Source organism: Eschscholzia californica, unplaced genomic scaffold (assembly GCF_041429995.1).
Source record: "Eschscholzia californica isolate CP2 unplaced genomic scaffold, dmEscCali1.0.p SCAF_5, whole genome shotgun sequence".
Classification (NCBI taxonomy): Eukaryota; Viridiplantae; Streptophyta; class Magnoliopsida; order Ranunculales; family Papaveraceae; genus Eschscholzia; species Eschscholzia californica.
Window position 1 is genome coordinate 29,567,795 of NW_028238472.1, and position 22,972 is coordinate 29,590,766.

The window sequence follows — 22,972 nt, forward strand, 5'->3', positions numbered from 1 at the left end:
AATACGTCAATTGCAGTCTCCTGGTTGCAGTAGGGAATCGACACCTTCTCTCGGTTGAACCTCCCTACGTAGTCTCTGAGTGGCTCGCCCCTTCTCTAGTGGACTCGGTAGAGATCGCCAGATAGCTTTTCTAGTTTTTTGCTACTGGCGAACTGCTCTACGAATGTGTCTGTGAGCTGGGCAAAAGAGGCGATCGAATTGTTGGGCAGATTTGTGTACCACTGCAAAGCTGGTCCGACGAGGCTTGAACCGAAACTCTTGCACATACACGCCTCCCTGAGATCTCTGGGTATCACAGCGGTGAACATCCTCTGCTTATATGATGCGATGTGATCATCTGGATCGGATGTTCCATCGTACATCCGCATGTTAGGGAACGAAAACTTCTTAGGCATTTCTACCAAGGCAATAGTATCAACGAAAGGTGAGTCTGCGTAGCTCTCGGGCAGACTCTTCCTTAGCGGGGCTGGAACTCCAGGGATCCTAGTGATCATTGCCTCCATCTCTGCGAGTTTCCTAGCCATGATCTGCTCCAGAGGAGTACCTGTAAGAGACAAGTTTAGGATGTCAGCTTGGGAGTTAAGGGTTGTCCCACCTGCCACAGTGTGTGAGGGGGGAACAGTAAACAATGAAGAGGAGAAAAAAGGAGCAGTAGTAGAGTGTAAGGGCAGAGTAAAGTGTAGGGGCAGAGCAGAGCTCTGGAATGAAGGCAGAGGCATTATGAAGGGTGTTGCAGAGCCAGCTTGAGTTGCAGGTATTATTGTAGAGCCACTGATGGTAGTTGATTGCATGGTCGGTTGGCTGGAAGAACTTCCTTGTTCTGGAGTGAAAGGTTGCGTCGAAGTGACAGGAGCTCGAAACCTTAGCCCTGTTGATCTTGGTACAGAGAGCTCGGTGATCTTCTCTTGAAGTAGTTGGTTTTCTACCCTCATCAGTGAGTTCTCTTCTTCGAGGGCTCTGAACTTTTGAGCATTCTCTTGCACTTGGGCTGTGAGAGCGGCTATCTGGGCTGAAACATCGATCGGAGTGGCTACCATGTCATCTGCCATTGCAAAGGTCGTCTTTGATAGTTGTTGCTGAGGCCCCACGGTGGGCGCCAAACTGTGGACGGGTAGAAAGTCACACTGTTAGAGAGATCGATAGGTGGGCACCAGCAACTAGGTTTCGGGCCTTCAAATAGACGGGTTGACGGGCAGAAGGTCGGTTCTGGTAGTCGGGTAGATTGGTAGGCAAGCGTCAGAGAAGGAAACAACTACTGTCGGGCTAACGTCAGGGTAGAAAACGGGTACCAGTTGGCTGTAAACCTGCACAAGGGAAACACAACCGTGAAGTCCAAGGGGGCACCGCAGATGGTGTCGGCCAAGGACCCTCCGACGGTCAAGTCATTAACTTAGTTCAATGTAATAAAGTGAATAAACCGAAGATAGAGTTACTAATGATGGTAGAGTCGTTGTAGCATCGGGGTGGCACGACTCGTAGAGTGGTCGGAGCTCGATTCTACAGAATAGTGAGTTGTGGTAGCTTCTGGACTACTTGATCAGCATAGTGGACTTCTAGTTATGGAAGAGTAGGATTCTGCTTGTGGAAGGGTAGATCTCTGCTTGCGGAAGGGTAGACTTCTGCTTACAAAAGGATAGACTAACGAGGTATGAGAGAAACGAGAATCCTCTAGCAAGTTTTGATGTGGTTTCGTGGAAGCTTCTAGCCGGAATCTGCCTTAGGCTAGCTTAGACCAGAGGTCATCGGGGTAGGTCATTTGTAGCCGGAGCTTAGTATAGAACGGGTGAAGTGGTTGGAGTAGAGCTTCTAGAGTGCTAAGTAGAGAATAAGTAAGTAGTTTTCGAGCGAGAGTCTGAACCCCTTCCAAGAGTGAGGCTTCCCCTATTTATAGAGTGTAGAGGATAGTAACCGCTCTTGGGGGCGCAGGGTTGTTAGATCCGCAATAGTAGGATCGCACTAGACTGCTTCCGTAGCCGTTGATCTCTTGAGAGGGAAGGGTAGCCTTACGATACCCGTTGCCCTAGCCTGTTCGTTGCCTGTAGAAACGGTCCACTACTCCTTTAAAGTAGCGCAAGACTCGGTCTTCTATCATGACTCCAACGTGTAGCAGAATGCTAGGATTGGACTGACTCAATCTCTAACAACTTGGCCACGTGTACGCACAACTAGCTGGAGTGTGGGTGGATCGTTGATGAGACATGAAAATGTCCCATCTGATTCTTTTAACTTGGGTTAGTTAGTCTATTTCGAGCCGTTACTCTGATGAATTGTCTATTTCTCTTTCCCAGGTGTCTTTTACGGCGTTCAGTGTGAAAAATGGCTAAAAGCGGGAGAAAGACACAATTGAGGGGCATTTAGGTCATTTTGTGATAAGGGTATTCTGGAAATTTTGGTGCGCGAATGAAAAGTATAGTCCAAGACGAGCCCGTGGGTGAAAACGGAGGTCAAATCGGAGTCCGGATGCGAAAACGAGGACGGGTCAAAGTTGGAGTAACAAAATAAGTTGACTAGTTCAACTATTGCATACGTGGCTCAATTCTGACGGTTAGGATGTAATTTTCGGTACAATTGTGGGACGTGAGGGTTACACATTCGGGATGGATAAATGCTATGATCTTCTTCTACACACGTGAGCGGGATAGTACCGTACTCCCGAGGTCTTCCACCGTCCAGATCCGTGATTCGCGAAATCTGACTGTCAAGAAGCTTCCCTTGTGGACCAATCAGGCAACACCACGCTGGGTCCAGTAATCTCATTGACGTCCTGGTTTAAAGCAACTAAACCCTTTTTCTCTCCATCTCTACTTCATCCCTCGGTCAAATCTTCCAAATCTAAAGAGAGACATTCTCTCTGCAAACGGTTTAGGAAGATAACAGAAATGGGAAGTGATAGAGATGGAATTTCGGCTGAATAGGAAGGAAGATCGGCCGGAAGATTTTGAAGAGAAACGGGTTTTGGAGATAAATCTAGAGAAAGAGATTGAGGAGATTTAAACAGAAAATCGAGATTGATTCGAACCAAAGATAGAGGTGAGCTGTGAAAGAGAGGTGTTGGTGATTATAAAAGAAAGGAAACAGAGCACAAAGGGGGGATGACGTTTGGGGAGACATAAAAGTTACGGTTGATAGAACAGTAGAGAGAGAGAGAAACAGAACCGAGATCATCTATAGTTTCAAATTCTTCTTATGGATTTCTTTGCGTTGTGAGAGAGAGAGAGATTACAGAGAGAGTGAGAGATTGTAGAGAGAGAGAGAGAAATAGAAAGAAGTTCATAATGATTTCAAGTTTATAACGTTATATATTTTTAATGATTTCATTACTATAATTCCATTCTTTTTGGTTATATTAGATAGAAAGATAGAAAGGAATAGTTATAGTAGAGAGAGAGAGAGAGATTACAGAAAGTTAGAGAGAGAAAGAAAGTTGAAGAAGATGAGAAAATAGTTTTCTCAAGGAGAATCCATTTCCGGGAAGACGAGAAAATCGTTTTCCCAGAGGGTGCGTTTGGCAGAATCTTGGAAAAACAGAAGGAAATCACTTCCTTAAGGCTCTGTTTGGCTGCAAAATCAGTAAGAAACTCAATTTTTCTACTTTTCTCCCACATTCTGTATAGTTAAACTTCCATCCTTTATCATGCATGAGTAGCTAAATCTTGTCTATCTAGGGTTTTAGATGAAGTCCATAATGAGAATGTTATCGTTTTGATTTATATGCTAGTCAATTAATGTTTAGATTAAAATCTTAGTATCTTTTAAAAACTTTATTGCTTTTAACGATAACACTTTCCGGATTTTAGAGCGTTCATGTTATAGAATCTGAGTATAACAAAGTACTTAGTTGACTAAGGCAAATACATCGTCTTTAGGATTGTCACGTGGACGGATTCGAAAACCCTAGGTTCCCCTTTTCTGAATATCAACTTATTTGTTTTATTTTGAGTTATATTTGCTATTCTTTTTATTTGAATCATATTACCAATCAAACCACTTTTGAAAATCACAATAGTTTTAAGATTAAATTAAGTTTGACTTAGTCTCTGAGGAACGAACCGGTCTTACCGAGAAATTACAACTTGACACCCGTGCACTTGCGGGTGTACCTATTTAGGGTAACCTTTTAGGCCCATCAAGTTTTTGGCGCCGCTGCCGGGGACTTAGTTTAAATTTAATCTAATTTTATTTCTATTTTTGGTAAGTTTTATTTTTGGACACTTTTACTTGCTTTTCCGTTTTTGGTGTAGAAAAAACACTAAGGAACAAAAGAGAAGGCGCAACAAGGAGAGGAGCTCAAGAAGAAGAACTTACATTTTATTTTTTATTTTTATTTTTTTATTTTTTTGGTGAGAGAGAGACTTTTAGACTTTCTAGCTTTTATTTTGGTTTTTAAGTTTTGACCCTAAATTGGAGGGCTTAATTAAATTGTAACCGAAAACCAAAACGAAGCCTCGGGTTGGAACACTCGCGGGTCGTCTACAAAGGGTATCGCCCGTCTTGAACGGGAGGTAAATTTCTTGAACACCCACGAATCTCCTGTCAGTGGGTATTTGTGTGAATTCGTGTGCTTAATTGCTGTGACCGAACTGCTTAGTGTAATCATTCTAGTAAGGGCACTAACCAGTTACGAGATAGGAGACGGATTTCATCACCGTTCTCTTGCCCACATAGGTAACAACATTCACGATCCTAAACCTCACCTAAAAAGCTAAAATCTGATTTAGACATTAGCCCCTAAGATCTCGAGCTCATAGGATCTTTGAAACGATTCAGGGACTTAATATTTATTTGGGCATTCCTAAAGGGAAAGTTCACTCAACTCTTTATAAGGTCGCCTCGAGAAGAGGAAACATTACCAGGTTGGACGGCTATCACAACGTTTATCGTTGGTCGTCTCCAAGAGTTGTTTGATCGTAGTACTTGGACGGAGTAACCCTCATAAACATTATAGTTCAAGCTTTGTTACAAAGTAGGAGCTGTCTAGATTTATAGGGTGAATCTGACAAACCTGTCTATTGTCTAGATTTTGTTTAGGTTGCTTGGTGGAGTCAGCCCGATTGTGTTTGCTTTCCTATAGGTTCCTCGTAGTGATTCTTTGGTTCGAATATCCTTGGTCGTTGGGCTCTAGTTTATGCCCAATAGATATCGTGATAAGAGAGGTCGTTTCATTAGTAGAGAAACTCATCTAAGTAATCTTCTAGCCCATCTCTCTTTGAGTGACACTATGGGTGAAAATTTGAACCAAGCCAGGGGCGGAAATCCACCTATGACACTCAGGGATTACACGAATCCTACTAGAACGTGTCAACCATCAAGCATACAGTTACCCCACTTCACGACTCACTTCGAGTTGAAGCCGAGCATTATTCAAATGCTCCCGACCTTCCGTGGGGTTGAGAACGAGAACCCCTACCACCATGTTAGGGATTTTGAAGAAATATGTGGGACTATGAATCTCCCCAATATGCCTGATGACATTTTGAGACTTAGGTTGTTCCCTTTCTCTTTGAAAGAGAAAGCAAAATCTTGGTTGTATGCCTTACAACCTCATTCCATCACTACATGGGAAGAATTGAGCAGTTCATTCCTTCTAAAATTCTTCCCTGAGCACAAAACCACCTCTTTAAGGCAAAGTCTTAATAATTTTGTGCAACAAGAAGGAGAGTCTCTCCATAAGTATCTTGAGAGATTTAAAGAACTTGAGCTGCAGTGTCCACACCATGGTTATGAAAAAAGCATACTAGTCCAGATTCTTTATGATGGACTAGACTATCCCACAACATCCATGGTAGAGTCATTCTGTGGTGGCGGTTTTACTTATAAATCCGTCGATGATTGCATGGCTTTTCTAGAAGATCTAGCTGAGAAATCCCATCAATGGGAAACTTCTAGAGGACCTCCTGTAAGATGGGCTTATACATTTTAAGTGTGCTCTATGCAAAATAGAGCAAGTACAAGGCCCATACCTAAATGTCTCATACAATCAAGGCCCATAAAGGAGTGGGCTTAAGAAAACTCAATCCAAGATAATCTATAAGCTTGAGAGGACACTTGTCTTGTGTCTACACCTAATGGCTTGTTGTTTGACACATAAGAGGACACTTGTCTTGTGTCTACACCAAATGGCTTGTTGTTTGACACATAAGAGGACACTTGTCTTGTGTCTACACCAAGTGGCTTCTTGTTTGACACATTAAGGGACACTTGCCACCCATGTAGCTTCTTATACAAACTCTATGATGGATTAGAGACTTGTATAAATAGAGATGGAGTTTAGAGAAAGAAGGCTAGGGGCTCTTGCTCTAGAAAGTCTAGTTCCTGTCCATCACTTAGAGAGCTAGAGAAGAGAAAGAGAAAAGAGTCTTCTTCATCTCTACTTACTTTACTCCATCTCATATAGAAGCAAGAAGGTTAAAGATTGAAAGAAGAGAAGAGAGTTGAAGATAAAGATTAAATAAACCATCTACTACAATGGAGAAAGGTACATATATTTTTATCTTGATTTTCTTTATTCCTACTCATGTATCTTGTAACAAGAATGAGATTCAAAGATCAAGGGATTAGTGTTTCTATTGGTTGGTGTGATGAAACCAACATGAAAGTGCTAACATGTGGTATCAGAGCCCATGGTTGATGAATCTCATGTTTGTTCTTGAAAGGAGAGTAGTTATTTATATAGATTTATAGTCTCATGCATGATTTAGATATGATCTTATTTAGAGAGATGTTAGTATACAAGCATGAGTTACTACTATGTATAAGGAGTTCATGCATGTGTATATTATGGTTATTTATGGAAAATACATCTCTATAATTTTTTCTGTGACCGGAGTGGTTTTCCGGTGATCGGAGAAAGGTTTTCCGGTAGACCGTTAATTGCTTGTAGAGATTTGCAATTAAGTGTTAATATATGTATTCATGTATTATTTTCTTCATTAGAGAAAGGTGGAGGCAAGTTATGTCATAGTAGTTCATTGTTTTATTACTTTGAAATTAAGTAATATGATAAAAATTTGTGAAGATATGAATAAGGTTAAACAATGATTGGTAATTATTGGTTGCATGGTGAGAACTAATTAATGGTCATAGTTCTTACATACTTGCTACTACTCCTATGCACATGAATACATAATTAAAGAAACATGAGTAAGTGTGATTAATTAAATACCTTAGTGTTTGTATTTAGTGTGACTCATGATTTATTTAAATAACATGAGATCTTAGTGAACAATAAATTATGTGTTTAACCATTATGAAAGATTGCCAAAGCAATCTATGGAGTAGAGAAACACATATGTTATAGTTCATTATAGTCTTATGCATGAAATGTTATGACATTATTAATTAATTGGTCGATTATTATTGTCTTATGATTTGTCCAAAAATGAATTACAATAATTAATCGATGTGTGGTATTGTATGACTTAACCAACTTGGTTTGTGTTGCCCAAAGGTGGCAAACCTTTTTGTGGTTAGATGATACAATAAATGAATGATTAATGATGATCACTTGTGTTGTTTGCACGTATGTCTTAATTTAGTCCCAAAGGATAAATTATGATGGTGCCATTTTTGTTTATAGGATAATTTTCTATCAATCCTAATATTTTTTATTAGTTGCTTATAATATAATGTGATGGTTGATGTTTGCAGTTTCAGCTCCTATATCACTTCATTCGTTAGCTGCATCTGTTCCCATGCTCACAGGCTCAAACTTTTCTGAATGGAGTGAACATGTCAGATTCACCTTAGGTGTTCTTGACTTGGATCGCTCATTATTTTATGATAAACCCACTGCTCTTACTGTCTCTAGGAGTGTGGATGAAAAGAACTTGTTTGAGGCCTGGGAAAGATCGAACAGATTAAGCCTAATGTTTATGCGAATGACAATTGCGAGCAACATAAAGTCTTCTCTTCCTTAAATCGATGATGCTAAGGAATTCATCAAAGCAATTGAGGAAAGATTTCGTGCTGCTGATAAGTCTTTAGCGGCCACATTAATGGCTCAACTAACTACCATGAAGTTTAATGATACTAAGGGAATGCAAGAGCATATTATAGAAATGACAAGCATTGCAGCAAAGTTGAAAGGACTTGGTATAAACGTGGATGAACCTTTCATTGTTTGCTTTATTTTGAACTCCTTGCCTCCTCAGTATGGTACATTCCAAATGAATTATAATTCACTGAAAGAACAATGGAATGTAAATGAACTCTCAAGTATGTTAGTTCAAGAGGAGACAAGGCTTAAGCAACAAGAAAGTTTTTCAATTCATATGGTCTCTCAAAAAGTAAAGAAAAATAAATGGAAGCCAAAGAAAGGAGAGAAAATTAATTCACCAAAGTATGATGGACCTGCTCAAGTATCTCAGGGCCATATTCAGAAGAAGGTTAAATGGAAATGTCATTTCTGTAGAAAGAAAGGACATTTTCTAGCTCACTGTCCAAAACGTAAGGCTTGGTTTGAAAAGAAAGGTGAGCTTTTAGCTCTAACAAATTTCGAATCAAATCTTATTGAAGTTTCTTCTAATACTTGGTGGATTGATACTGGCGCTAATATTCATATTTCCAAAATAATGCAGGGATTCCTTACAAGCAGAACCCCAAGTCCGACTGAGCGTTTTATTTTAATGGGAAACGAGTCCCCTTCTGAAGTTTTAGCTATAGGCACTTATCGTTTGGTTTTAAATACTGGTTACATTTTGGACTTGGCTGATACTCTTTTTGTTCCTTCGATGTCTCGAAATTTGATATCTATGTTTCAATTAGATCTTTTGGGGTACTTTTTGAATTTAGGTAACCAGCGTTTTGATCTTGTTAAAAACTCTTCGGTTGTGGGTTCTGGTATTGTAAGTGGTAAACTTTATAAAATCAGTCTTGATGATCAGTTTGCAAAAACTCTTTTAACCCTGCATTATAATGTTAATTTTGGAATTAAACGTAACAGGATTAAAGAAAATTCTGCTAACTTGTGGCATAAAAGATTGGGACATGTCTCGAAAGAAAGAATGGTGAGATTAGTGAAGGATGGGATTCTTACGAACCTAGACTTCACTGATTTTGGGACATGTGTTAATTGTATAAAAGGAAAAACAACAACACACACCAAGAAAGGAGCCACAAGAAGCAGAAATCTTCTTGAGATCATTCATACTGATATTTATGGACCTTTCTCCACTTCTTCTATTGGTGGAGAGAAATATTTTATCACCTTTATAGATGATTTTTCACGTTATGGATACATATATTTGTTGCATGATAAATCTCAAGCGGTAAGTGTAGCTGAGGTATTTATCACTGAAGTTGAACGGCAACTAGAAAGAAAAGTGAAAATCATCAGATCGGATAGGGGTGGTGAATATTATGGCAGATACGATGAATCGGGTCAACATCCCGGTCCATTTGCCAAACTCCTTGAAAAGCTTGGCATTTGTGCACAATATTCAATGCTTGGAACGCCGCAGCAGAATGGTGTTGCTGAAAGGCGTAATCGAACCTTAATGGATATGGTTAGGAGCATGATATCTAGTTCCACTCTACCCGTTATGTTGTGGGGAGATGCTCTTAAGACGGTTGTATATGTCTTAAACCGAGTTCCTAGTAAGTCAGTTCCGAAAACTCCATTTGAGTTGTGGACTGGAAGGAAACCCAGTTTGAGACATTTGAATGTTTGGGGTTGCGCAGCGGAAGCTAGGATTTATAACCCAAATGAAAAGAAGTTGGATTCAAGAACAGCCAGTGGATTCTTTATTGGATACCCTGATAAATCCAAAGGGTATAGATTTTATTGTCCTAACCATTCAACTCGAATTGTTGAAACTGGTAATGCTAGATTCCTGGAGGATTTTGAGACTAGTGGGAGTCCTGAACCACGAAATGTGGTTATTGAAGAAGTAAGGGTAGCAGTTCCTATTCCCTTACACTCTGAGAAGATTGTTGTTCCTATTGGGAGTCATCACACTGATGATGCTGAACAACAAATGACTGACCCACAACCTCATAATCCATTAGAGCTACGCAGGTCTCAGAGAATAAGAAAGCCTGCTATCTCGCCTACTTACTTGGTGTACCCTCAGGAATCTGAATACGACATTGGAACGAGTAAAGAAGACCCAATTTCATTTTCACAAGCAATTGAAAGTGATGATTCTTCTAAGTGGATTGATGCAATAAATGAAGAGTTGAAATCGATGAAACAGAATAAAGTTTGGGATCTAGTTCAATTGCCTGAAGGGTGTAAGAAAATCGGGTGTAAATGGGTCTTTAAGACTAAACTCGCCTCTAAGGGCAAAATTGAATGATATAAGGCCAGACTTGTTGCAAAGGAATTCACTCAGAAAGAGGGCATCAATTATCATGATACATTTTCGCCTGTATCTAGAAAGGACTCTTTTAGAATCATTATGGCTTTGGTGGCTCATTATGATCTAGAGCTTCATCAAATGGATGTGAAAACAGCTTTTCTGAATGGGAGTTTAGATGAAGAGGTCTACATGGAGCAGCCAGAAGGCTACTCAGAAGCAGGGATGGAACATATGGTGTGTAAGCTTAATAAATCAATATATGGACTTAAGCAAGCCTCCCGACAATGGTTCCTTAAGTTTAATGATACCATTACAGCTTTCGGATTTAAAGAAAACATTGTTGACCAATGTATATACCAGAAGGCTAGTGGGAGTAAGTTCATATATTTGGTTTTATACGTGGATGATATTCTTCTTGCCACTAATGATCTTGGTTTATTGTATGACACCAAGAAATTTCTCTCTATGAACTTTGAAATGAAAGACATGGACGAGGCAAACTTTGATATCGGAATTGAAATTTTCCGAGATCGCAAACAAGGTTTATTAGGATTGTCTCAGAAGAAGTATATCGAAAGAGTTCTAGAGAGATTTGGCATGAAAGAGTGTTCACCAATCGAAACACCAATAATGAAAGGGGATAAATTCAATCTCATACAATGCCCACAAAATGATCTTGAAAAAAAAGGAATGGGAAATATTCCTTATGCCTCTGCCGTAGGGAGCCTTATGTATGCTCAGATTTGTACCCATCCTGATATTAGCTTTATAGTGGGTATGCTTGGACGTTACCAAAGTAACCCAGGAATGGCTCACTGGAAAGCTGCAAAGAGGGTGATGCGGTACTTGCAAGGAACCAAAGATTATAAGCTTATTTTCAGAAGAACTGATAATCTGGAAGTAAAGGGTTACTCAGACTCTGATTTTGCTGGATGTGCTGATAGCAGAAAGTCTACTTCAGGATATGTGTTTCTTTTAGCAGGTGGAGCCATATCCTGGAGAAGCATTAAGCAAAGCATATATGCGTCGTGCACGATGGAGGCTGAGTTCGTGGCATGTTATGAAGCCACGATTCATGCTTTATGGCTGCAGAATTTTATCTCTGGGCTTGGAACCGTCGACTCTATAGACAAGCCGCTGAGAATTTATTGTGATAACAACGCCGCAGTATACTTCTCTAAGAATGATAAGTATTCGAGCTCAAGGGGAAGCAAACACCTCGAACTCAAATATCTTATCGTTAAAGAGGAGGTTCGGAAACATACAGTGATTATAGAACATGTTAGTACTATGCTTATGGTAGCCGATCCATTAACTAAGGGTTTGAACACTAAGACATTTAAGGAACATGTTGCAACAATGGGTCTTAGTAATCCTTATAATGATATGGATTGAATAAACATAAAGTTTCTATAAACACTTTTGAGATCTCGTGATACTATGTTTTTATATTCTTGTTTACTCATATATGCACATAATTGAAAATGAGTTGAAAAGCAACAAGAATAGTCTTAGCAAGATAGAAATTGTCTTGATAAGATTTCTAGCTGAATTGAAGCAAATCTAGTTATGTATATAGATTTGTAACTATACTCCTAATGATGATCATGATAGGTGGGTTGTTGTGTTGTGGTACATGGAAGGAAACGTGTCGTTTTAAGACGTGTAACCGCCATGACTCGCATTAGCAACTTTCTTATTGATGATATTATGATGTACTAGATATGGATTGAGATGTTTGTTAAAAATGCGCGCATGTCTGTTTTCTTAGTCTTAAGCCCTTAATCGAGTCTTTCGAAAAACCAATTTTATTAAAAATAAATCTATATTGTTTTGCCTTAAATTGTATGGGCCAAGTGGGAGAATGTAAGATGGGCTTATACATTTTAAGTGTGCTCTATGCAAAATAGAGCAAGTACAAGGCCCATACCTAAATGTCCCATACAATCAAGGCCCATAAAGGAGTGGGCTTAAGAAAACTCAATCCAAGATAATCTATAAGCTTGAGAGGACACTTGTCTTGTGTCTACACCTAATGGCTTGTTGGTTGACACATAAGAGGACACTTGTCTTGTGTCTACACCAAATGGCTTGTTGGTTGACACATAAGAGGACAATTGTCTTGTGTCTACACCAAATGGCTTTTTGTTTGACACATAAGAGGACACTTGTCTTGTGTCTACACCAAGTGGCTTCTTGTTTGACACATTAAGGGACACTTGCCACCCATGTAGCTTCTTATACAAACTCTATGATGGATTAGAGACTTATATAAATAGAGATGGAGTTTAGAGAAAGAAGGCTAGGGGCTCTTGCTCTAGAAAGTCTAGTTCTTGTCCATCACTTAGAGAGCTAGAGAAGAGAAAGAGAAAAGAGTCTTCTTCATCTCTACTTACTTTACTCCATCTCATATAGAAGCAAGAAGGTTAAAGATTGAAAGAAGAGAAGAGAGTTGAAGATAAAGATTAAATAAACCATCTACTACAATGGAGAAAGGTACATATATTTTTATCTTGATTTTCTTTATTCCTACTCATGTATCTTGTAACAAGCATGAGATTCAAAGATCAAGGGATTAGTGTTTCTATTGGTTGGTGTGATGAAACCGACATGAAAGTGCTAACACCTCCTACTAGGGCAAATCCTACTCCAAATAAAGGTGGCATCTATAGAGTTGATAAATCAGAACTTACACTCGCCGCCATGGCTAGAAGAATAGAAGCCTTAGAGCTTGGTCAGCTTAAAGCATTCAGGGAGGATCCCACTGAGGTCATGAGTGTTGGAAATGAATCCACCTCTTATCCGTGCTCCGTATGTGGAGACCCTTCTCATATAGGGAACAAATGTACCCTATTTCTTAGTTCTGCTGAAAAAGAACAAGCTTATGTTCTTTACCAAAACTCTAGGCAAGACAATCATCAAAAGTATGACCCTTATTCTAACACATATAATCCAGGTTGGAGAAATCATCCCAATTTCTCTTGGTCCAAGGGTCAAAATCAGGGACAGCCTAGTAGTTCGATGAACCCTCCTGGGTTTAATGCTCCCAGGAATTCATATGGTTAACCTAGTACCCAATACCCTTCTCAAGAAAATGACTCCTTGAAGGAAACCCTAAATCAACTAGCTAAGACCCAAATTGAGTTTATGCAAATGACCAGCCAGTCTATAACTCATTTGGAAACCAAGCTAGAAGTCCTAAGCCAGAAAGAAAAAGGTGATTTTCCTAGTCAAACGGAGCGAAACCCAAAAGGTACTCTAGGTAAACAGCCAATGGTTCAAGCCCATGCAGTAACCACCCTTAGAAGTGGTAGGGTAGTTGATAATAAGGTAGGAGTTCCCGAAGATAGTGAAAGAGATCATGAACCCTCTTCTATGCCAACCAGAGTCTCTAGTGATGAGCCGGAGAAGGCTCCTGAGTCTGAGAAACCACTTGTAGTTACTGAGCCTTACATTCCTAGAGCTCCATATCCTCAACGTTTAGTAGAGCGAAAGAAGAAGTCTCAGTTCGACGAGATAATGGAAATATTTAAACAAGTTAATATTAACATTCCATTACTAGATGCAATTAAACAGATCCCGGCTTACACTAAGTTCCTTAAGGACCTATGTACTAGAAAGCGTAAGATGAATGTGCATAAAAAGGTCTTCTTGACTCAACAAGTGAGTTCTATTATCCAACAAAACCTCCCACCTAAGTACAAAGATCCAGGAAGCCCTACATTACCTTGCACTATAGGGAACCATAAGATTGAACGAGCTTTGTTAGATCTAGGTGCCAGTGTCGATCTTCTTCCTTACTCAGTATACTTACAATTAGGTTTGGGAGAAATAAAACCCACTTCTGTAGTCCATCAGTTGGCAGATCGGTCTGTCAGACGACCACGTGGCATAGTAGAGGATGTTTTGATAAAAGTTGACGAGTTTATTTTTCCTGTAGATTTCATCATCTTAGATACCGAACCCATTCATGATACCAAGAGTCAAATCCCTGTCATTTTGGGTTGACCATTTTTAGCTACATCAGATGCTGTCATATACTGTAGAAGTGGTCTTTTGAGATTGTCATTTGGAAATATGACGGTGGAGATGAATATTTTTGATGTTGGACTTCACCCTGATGGCATAGATGAGTTCAGTGGGTTGAACTTGGTAGAATTATTAGTTCAAGATGCATTACCAACAACTCAGTCGAGAGATCCTTTAGAAACTCTATTGGAACTTTTATGCTTAGATGAGGAGGGTAGTATTAATGAGAGAGACAACATGTCCGAGTCTACCTCCTTGTTAGTGTCTGAGCCGATTACTTTGCCGCCCTTAGAGTCACCACTTCCATCGTATGAGTCAAATGCTCCACCACTGAGCTATGGACACACCATAAAAGATGATGATGAATCTTGGCTGCTCAATTTAGTAAATGAGAATGATGACTCGCTTGACTTAGTCAAGGACCTAGAGTTCTTTAAGGACACTAATGACATCATAATCAAACAAATTATAGATGGTTTATCTGAACCGACTTTGGTAGAGTTTGAGTCTGGTAACCGAGTGATTCCTTTGGAAGAACTCCGTGTACCTGTTTTAGAAACCTCTTGTTTAACTCTGGGTGTCTTTGATAGTCCTCTAGATCCTCTTGTGTCGTATCCCTCGGGAGCATGTTTAAAAGATTGTGCAATACCTCACTTGGTTTCTCATCCCTACCTAGATCCTTTCTACCAGGACTATACTCTTTCTGGTCCATGGCCAAACTTAACGACTTTATTGTCGTCTAAGTTTGGGGATTCTTACCCGATCATGATAGTCTCACGGGTACTACAACATATTTACACAAATGTGAGACTATCCTTCACTAAACGCTTCGTGTCTTGGGTAGATCCACAGATGTTTCGCCTATTGGTTTATGGAGCTGTTCTTAAGGTTTGTTGACTCATCTGTATCGTCTGGCTGAAGACGTTAAACTTAGCGCTTTCTGGGAGGCAACCCATGCATAGGACTTCTGAATCTGGTAACATCTTTTCCCTAATCCTGTTATTTTGCATAGTCTTCAGAACATTGAGGACAATGTTCGGTTTAAGTTTGGGGATGGGGGTTAGTCCTTATTTCAAAAATTCAAAAGGGTTCAAAATTTTTAAATTTTTGGATTGAAAATGTGAGTCTAGTTGTTTTTGTTTGTTAATAGTTATAGAGTCTAGTTGGTCGGACTATTCGTTTGGTGAAGGTTTTTCCATGAATTTCGAGTCTTGACGTTGTCTGTGCACTAGCCATGTGAGTGTTAGATAGGTGAAGAGTTGACTTTTCTGAGAGAACTTAATCGATCATTAGTGGAGACTTAACCTATGTGAGATTCCGAGCCTTTCTTGTTGTTTTGAGTGATCTCTTCTGCGTTAATTCTGAGTAGAATGAAGAGCTACTCAACCTCGCAATATTGAAAGAAGAACTCATTTGATCTCTTGAGTTCAAATTTTACAACCACTAGGGATGTCATCAGGAAGTAAACCTTTCTCTTGTAGTCTGAGAAACTTGAAAACAGTGTCAACTAGAGGAAGATAGAAATCCATTTGTTAGAACCCTGAGAATAAGGCATGAAGCAAAGTGGAGAGAATTATACCCAAGGAAAGTGTTAAGAAAGTATGTTGTGTATATTGAGTTTTATTACCAGAAGCGTATAGAAAGAAAAAAAAAAACAAAAAAAAAAAGAAGAAAAAAAGAAATAGAAAAATCATAGAAAAAGTGTGTTTGTTTAGTTTAAGTGTTTATCCCTTGAAGTAGTTCTTGAAGATTCGAAGACGTCGAGTTCTCAGGGGTTCTAGTCATATCATCATTAGTGTATATCGACCTCTAGGAAGCATTGTTAGAAAGTAGATCAGGTGAGAAGAGTTGGTTAGCTTCCCCATTCCGTATTAGTGGTTGTTTCCTTCCTATGAGATCAGTCGTTCACCAAACTTTTAGTCCATCTTTTGTAATGTGTTGAGTTTCCGTCATACTCATACTCGCACATTGAGTGAACCATTTCTGAGTGATTTAAAATTTTGAGTGTATGACCGTGAGGCAGTAGTCGAGGCGAAATGTATCGAGACGGTAATCGAGGTCTTGTCTTTTCAGAACCGTATTGGCTGGTCACGTGCACTTCGGGTCTTGATTATTAGTGAAAGGATTTTTCGCGTTTGTATGGTTTGATTGACTTGGATTTCATTTCTATTAACTTTTGAAAATCTACAGGATAAACATTTTTAGTCCATATCATATTTAGACCCTTCTTGATTTTTGAGTTTGGAATTTTGTGGGTATATTCACTGCAAACCCTCATGAGACAAAACTCGTCCTCTTGGGTAACCTAGAGGTTTGACGGCTTGTTGCACGGGCTAAGTGCAATCGTGATTCCCTACGAAAGTGGTGAAATGGGTTTGGTTTTATCTTTCTGTTTTGCTCGAGGACTAGCAAAATCTAAGTTTAGGGATGTTTGATGAGACATGAAAATGTCCCATCTGATTCTTTTAACTTGGGTTAGTTAGTCTATTTCGAGCAGTTACTCTAATGAATTGTCTATTTCTCTTTCCCAGGTGTCTTTTACGGCGTTCAGTGTGAAAAATGGCTAAAAGCGGGAGAAATACACAATTGAGGGGCATTTAGGTCATTTTGTGATAAGGGTATTCTGGAAATTTTGGTGCACGAATGAAAAGTATAGTTCAAGACGAGCCTGTGGGTGAAAACGGAGGTCAAATCGGAGTCCGGATGCGAAAACGAAGACGGGTCAAAGTTGGAGTAACAAAATAAGTTGACTAGTTCAACTATTGAATACGTGGCTCAAATCTGACGGTTAGGATGTAATTTTCGGTACAATTGTGGGACGCGAGGGTTACACATTCGGGATGGATAAATGCTATGATCTTCTACACACGTGAGCGGGATAGTACCGTACTCCCGAGGTCTTCCACCGTCCAGATCCGTAATTCGCGAAATCTGACTGTCAAGAAGCTTCCCTTGTGGACCAATCAGGCAACACCACGCTGGGTCCAGTAATCTCATTGACATCCTGGTTTAAAGCAACTAAACCCTTTTTCTCTCCATCTCCTCTTCATCCCTCGATCAAACCTTCTAAATCTAAAGAGAGACATTCTCTTTGCAAACGATTTAGGAAGATAACAGAAATGGGAAGTGATAGAGATGGAATTTCGGCTGAATAAGAAGGAAGATCAGCCGGAAGATTTTGAAGAGAAACAGGTTTTGGAGATAAATCTAGAGAGAAACCGAGAGAGAGATTGAGGAGATTTAAACAGAAAATCGAGATTGATTCGAATCAAAGATAGAGGTGAGCTGTGAAAGAGAGGTGTTGGTGATTATAAAAGAAAGGAAACAGAGCACAAAGGGGGGATGGCGTTTGGGGAGAGATAAAAGTCACGGTTGATAGAACAGTAGAGAGAGAGAGAGAAACAGAACCGAGATCATCTATAGTTTCAAATTCTTCTTATGGATTTCTTTACTTTGTGAGAGTGAGAGAGATTACAGAGAGAGTGAGAGATTGTAGAGAGGGAGAGAAACAGAAAGAAATTCATAATGATTTCAAGTTTATAACGTTATATATTTTTAATGATTTCATTACTATAATTCCATTCTTTTTGGTTATATATATTAGATAGAAAGATAGAAAGGAATAGTTATAGTAGAGAGAGAGAGAGAGAGAGATTACAGAAAGTTAGAGAGAGAAAGAAAGTTGAAGAAGATGAGAAAATAGTTTTCTCAAGGAGAATCCATTTCCGGGAAGACGAGAAAATCGTTTTCCCAGAGGGTACGTTTGGCAGAATTCTTAAAAACAGAAGGAAATCACTTTCTTAAGGCTCTGTTTGGCTGCAAAATCAGTAAGAAACTCAATTTTTCTACTTTTCTCCCACATTCAATATAGTTAAACTTCCATCCTTTATCATGAGTAGCTAAATCTTGTCCATCTAGGGTTTTAGATGAAGTCCATAATGAGAATGTTATCGTTTTGATTTATATGCTAGTCAATTAATGTTTAGATTAGAATCTTAGTATCTTTTAAAAACTTTATTGCTTTTAACGATAATACTTTCCGGATTTTAGAGCGTTCATGTTATAGAATCTGAGTAAAACAAAGTACTTAGTTAACTAAGGCAAATACATCGTCTTTAGGATTGTCACGTGGACGGATTCGAAAACCCTAGGTTCCCCTTTTCTGAATATCAACTTATTTGTTTTCTTTTGAGTTATATTTGCTATTCTTTTTATTTGAATCATATTACTAATCAAACCACTTTTGAAAATCACAATAGTTTTAAGATTAAATTGAGTTTGACGTAGTCTCTGAGGAATGAACCGGTCTTACCGAGAAATTACAACTTGACACCCGTGCACTTGCGGGTGTAGACCTATTTAGGGTAACCTTTTAGGCCCATCAATCGTCATGACAGACCTTATCTTGCCATGCCAGGAGCGTGGGCTTGTGTAAGCCTGCTTAGACTTTCTGGGCTTGCAAGGCGTGTTGGGCTTACGGTGGGCTTCCTTGCTAGACCATGGAGGCTACTGAAGGCACTCCTCTCATGTTACATGAGGGTGGGCGCATAAGGAAGGCCCAATGCTATTTTTTGCCAATATAGCATCTACAAAGGAATATCAAGGTTCCATTTGTCTAAGGTCTGCAAGTTTTCCAAATTCAGAACAACTCTCTTACCCCAATTGAGAGCTTTAGTATTCACCTCAAATACAATCTGTTGCAATAGGCAAGATGGGGATCTGTTCTCATTCCGAAATACCCTCCTATTCCGGTCTCCCCAAATATGGTAAAAGAAAGCAACAAACATGACATCACCAAGCTATGCGTTCAAATGACCCCCAACACAATTTCGCCAACACCATGTTATTTCATCTCCCCAAATTGAAGGAGATGTCTTTCGAGCAAAGATGCAATGCGAGCAATTTGTCGGATAGGGCAATTGATGAAGAAGATTATAAAGTCCAGTTGATTTAGGAGTCGTAGTGTTTAGCTAGAAACCAACTACGATTGTCGAATTACAAAGTAATTCGCGGCTAAATTTGACCGGATCCTACAATAGGTTACACATACGAATGGCTATCTAATCGGATGATATGACTAGTGGGAGTGAGATATATAATCATGGGAGAGTCCCATAAATATGTCTCATAGGCCTAAAACAAGTTTAGGCAAAGATAGCACAAAAAGTCCGAAAGAGGAGTTTTAGGCCTAGAGCCAAAAAGGGACTTTTTGGGCTCGGATTGGGCTGAAAATTGGAGGGTCGGTTCCCCTAATAGGGAAGGTTAGATCTGGCAATTTTGGCCTGGTTTGGACGTCCCCTCATCAAGGAATTGAGAAAATAGCAACTACTTTCTATTTTCCATTATTTCCTTAATCTTATTCAAAAGGGTCTTTTAGGAAACCAAATTTGAGTGGGACTCTTATTAGGGTTCTATATAATGACCCTAAGGGCAGTGAATAAGGTGTGTAATTTCTCTAAGAGCTTTATTACTCTACAACATCAAGTAGAGAGGAGAAAGTGAGCTAATTCCCAAAAGCTATCAACTAGTCAAATAAAGAAGAAGTAGTTCTTCTTATTATCAAACTACCATTGGAGTTCTAGCTAGCTTAAAAGGTGGGAGATTAAGTAGACCATTCGGTGTCCCAAGTAGAGGAGCTACAATTGGAGCTCTTGGTCTTCTCAAAGCGATTGGAAAGGTTCAAAGGAAAACTAGCGATTAAGGTAAACTCTAACTCTTAGTTGATTAATAGTTTATGCATGTGATCCTGGGATACTAATGTTAGACATGTGATGTCTGAGATTCCGCTAACGACATTAGCGGACACCATTAATACCCAACAGAAATGTCCATTCTCTATCTTTGCAACCCCATTAGTGATAACAACCCATTCCATACAAATGTAGAATACTCATACCTACAAAAAAGGTGTAAGTCACTCTCCAAATACTCATCAGGGAGCGTACATAAATGGTTCATGTCCATTCCTCAAGCTCTTAGCCTTTCACTAGTTCTAAGTCTTCTTTGCAAAGAAACCCCAAGCTATGAAACAGTGCCTAGGTGTAACATAGCCAGACCAGACTAGTTTGAACCAAACAACTTGCTTTCTCCTATGCCTTAATGCCCCACATGTTTCCGTCAAAGAGTAAGTGCCTCTTTTAGCCACAACCCAGATGATCTTGTCATCCCCAGACCCACAAATTTCCATATCTAGACGATCAGGTAGTATATCAACCAATTACAAGCTCAAAGAAGAAGGAGCAACCCACTTTCCATCCAATATAATATTAGAAAGGATAACGTTGAGATGTAAAGTGGAATTATACGTCAATGGAGAAGCAAAGTCCTTGAAGAGCAGGCCTCTAGGATGTCACACCTCCTTCCAAAATATGGTGTCCGCTCCAGTCACAATCAACTTCCTAGGCATATCCTGAGCTATATCTAATTGTCAAGAAGGGTCCGTGAGTATATAGACCAAAATAATATTCAAAAAAGGTTTAAGATCCAATCTTCCCAAAACATGGATATTTAGTCCTTTTACATTATGGACATAATAACCCATTCTTTATGAGAGAACTACCGTCCATGTCCCTCCAACAAAAATCACGGGATTTTTAATTTTCCAGGGTGAATTTGAAATGTTTCTAATGTGGGCGTGATTTAGGGGATTTAAAGCAACTAATGTATAAATCCGAAATTGATTTTTCTCTATCTTCTAACCGTTTTGGAAAGCAAATCTATTTCCAAATCAATTCAAAACAAAAATCGTAACCAAATCAATTTTCTCTCTCTTTAAAGATTTGGAAACCAAATCAATTTTCTCTCTCTTACTATGTTAATTTTTTTCGATTCAAATCAATTTTCTCTCACTTAACTTTCAGATTTGGAAATAGTATATTTTCTAGGATCAATTTAGCGTGATTTGGGGGTTAATATACAAAACATATATATCACTTTCTCTCACTTAACTTTCAGTTTTGGAAATAGTATATTTTTCTGGGAACATTAAAGCAACATATGTTTTCGGTTTTACTCATACATAAATAGACATAGAATACAAATTATGAAACAAATACGTAAATTATGTATTATTTATGACGAGGAAACCATCATTTGTCAAGTATACAACATAATTTATCAAATGTATGTGGGTCTTGTTCAATAAATTACACATAATTGCTTTTACATTACATATAATTTCTTTTACCTTACACATCCTTTACATTCTGTTACAAAAAAAAAGTACAAAATCTTCTTTGGTTCAAAAATGGTGCCCATCCATGTACTCTCCATTAGTTTCGTTGACTCACTTTGATTTAATGATTTTCTTTGAAATTTCATCTGGTATATCAAATCTACACACATATATACACATACATTAAAGAAAAAAAAAATCATATATTGTATTATAAATTACATGTACAGTTTCGTAAATTATATATAATGTTTGTCAAATTTTGACAACATTTGAAGGTTTTGAGTAGTTTGGTAAACTTATCAAGGCTACTGTTTTGGGTGAAAAGTACACGTAATGGTAAATAAATAATACATAATTTATGTGCACTTATACGTAAATTATATACATAATGGTAAGAACATGAAGATATACGTATATTATATATACTCTATTGCAAAGTACACGAGATTTGATAGTAAAGCGAAGTATTTCTACAAATGAAATGAGTATTGTTTTGGTGTTAAAGCACGGGTAATGTTCTATAAATTACCCATAATTTACTATAAATTGTGGTAATTTACGATACAGTACATGTACTGTAAATTCTGTTATGAGTAACCGTACGAAAGAACAAATGTTTCATAAATCCGTACGCATTGAAAACCAGATCTGAACAAAAAAATGAGAATATCATTAAGCTTAAACTACAAATCTAAAGATATCTGCTATGATGATTGATTGCAATAATGTCAAACTCGAGTTGAAGGATTAAACATCAAGATCAAAAACATAAATGAAATTTTAAGAGAGAAGAAAATAAACATCAAACATTCGATTGATGATTGATAATCTGATCTCACGAAATATCAGAAACAACAGAAGATTAAACATAGATCTAAAGAAATATGATATTATCACTGGATGCAAACATAACATACTAACTTTGAAGGAATCATTGAATAAGGAATAAACATAAAGATCTTAAACAGTTATGAAAATTTTAGGGTTTTAGTTATAAATCATTGAATAAGGAATAAACATAAAGATCTTAAACAGTTATGAAAATTTTAGAGAGAGAAAATAAACATCATACATTCGAAGTTAATGAATTAGTAAACAGATCATATAGATATGTATCATAAATCTGATACGTTTTATAATAGAACGAAATAATTAGGGTTTTAGTTATAAGAAGAAATATTAGATATTAACAATGGTGTTTATAAAGATTTCGAAAGTACTAAACCTGATAAATGATGAATTTGGACAGCAATATAATGTAGAAGAAGAAGATTTTCTGAGTTTAATGGAGGTTTGTCAACTAAATCGGTTTTAGAGAGATCAAATAAAGAGTTTCCGTTACTGAAAATAATGAAGATATCTTTACTTTGAATAGAAACATGATTGGAGAGAAATATGGGAGATAATAATGAAGATATCCTTACTTTGAATAGAAACATGATTGGAGAGAAATATGTGAGATAAATAT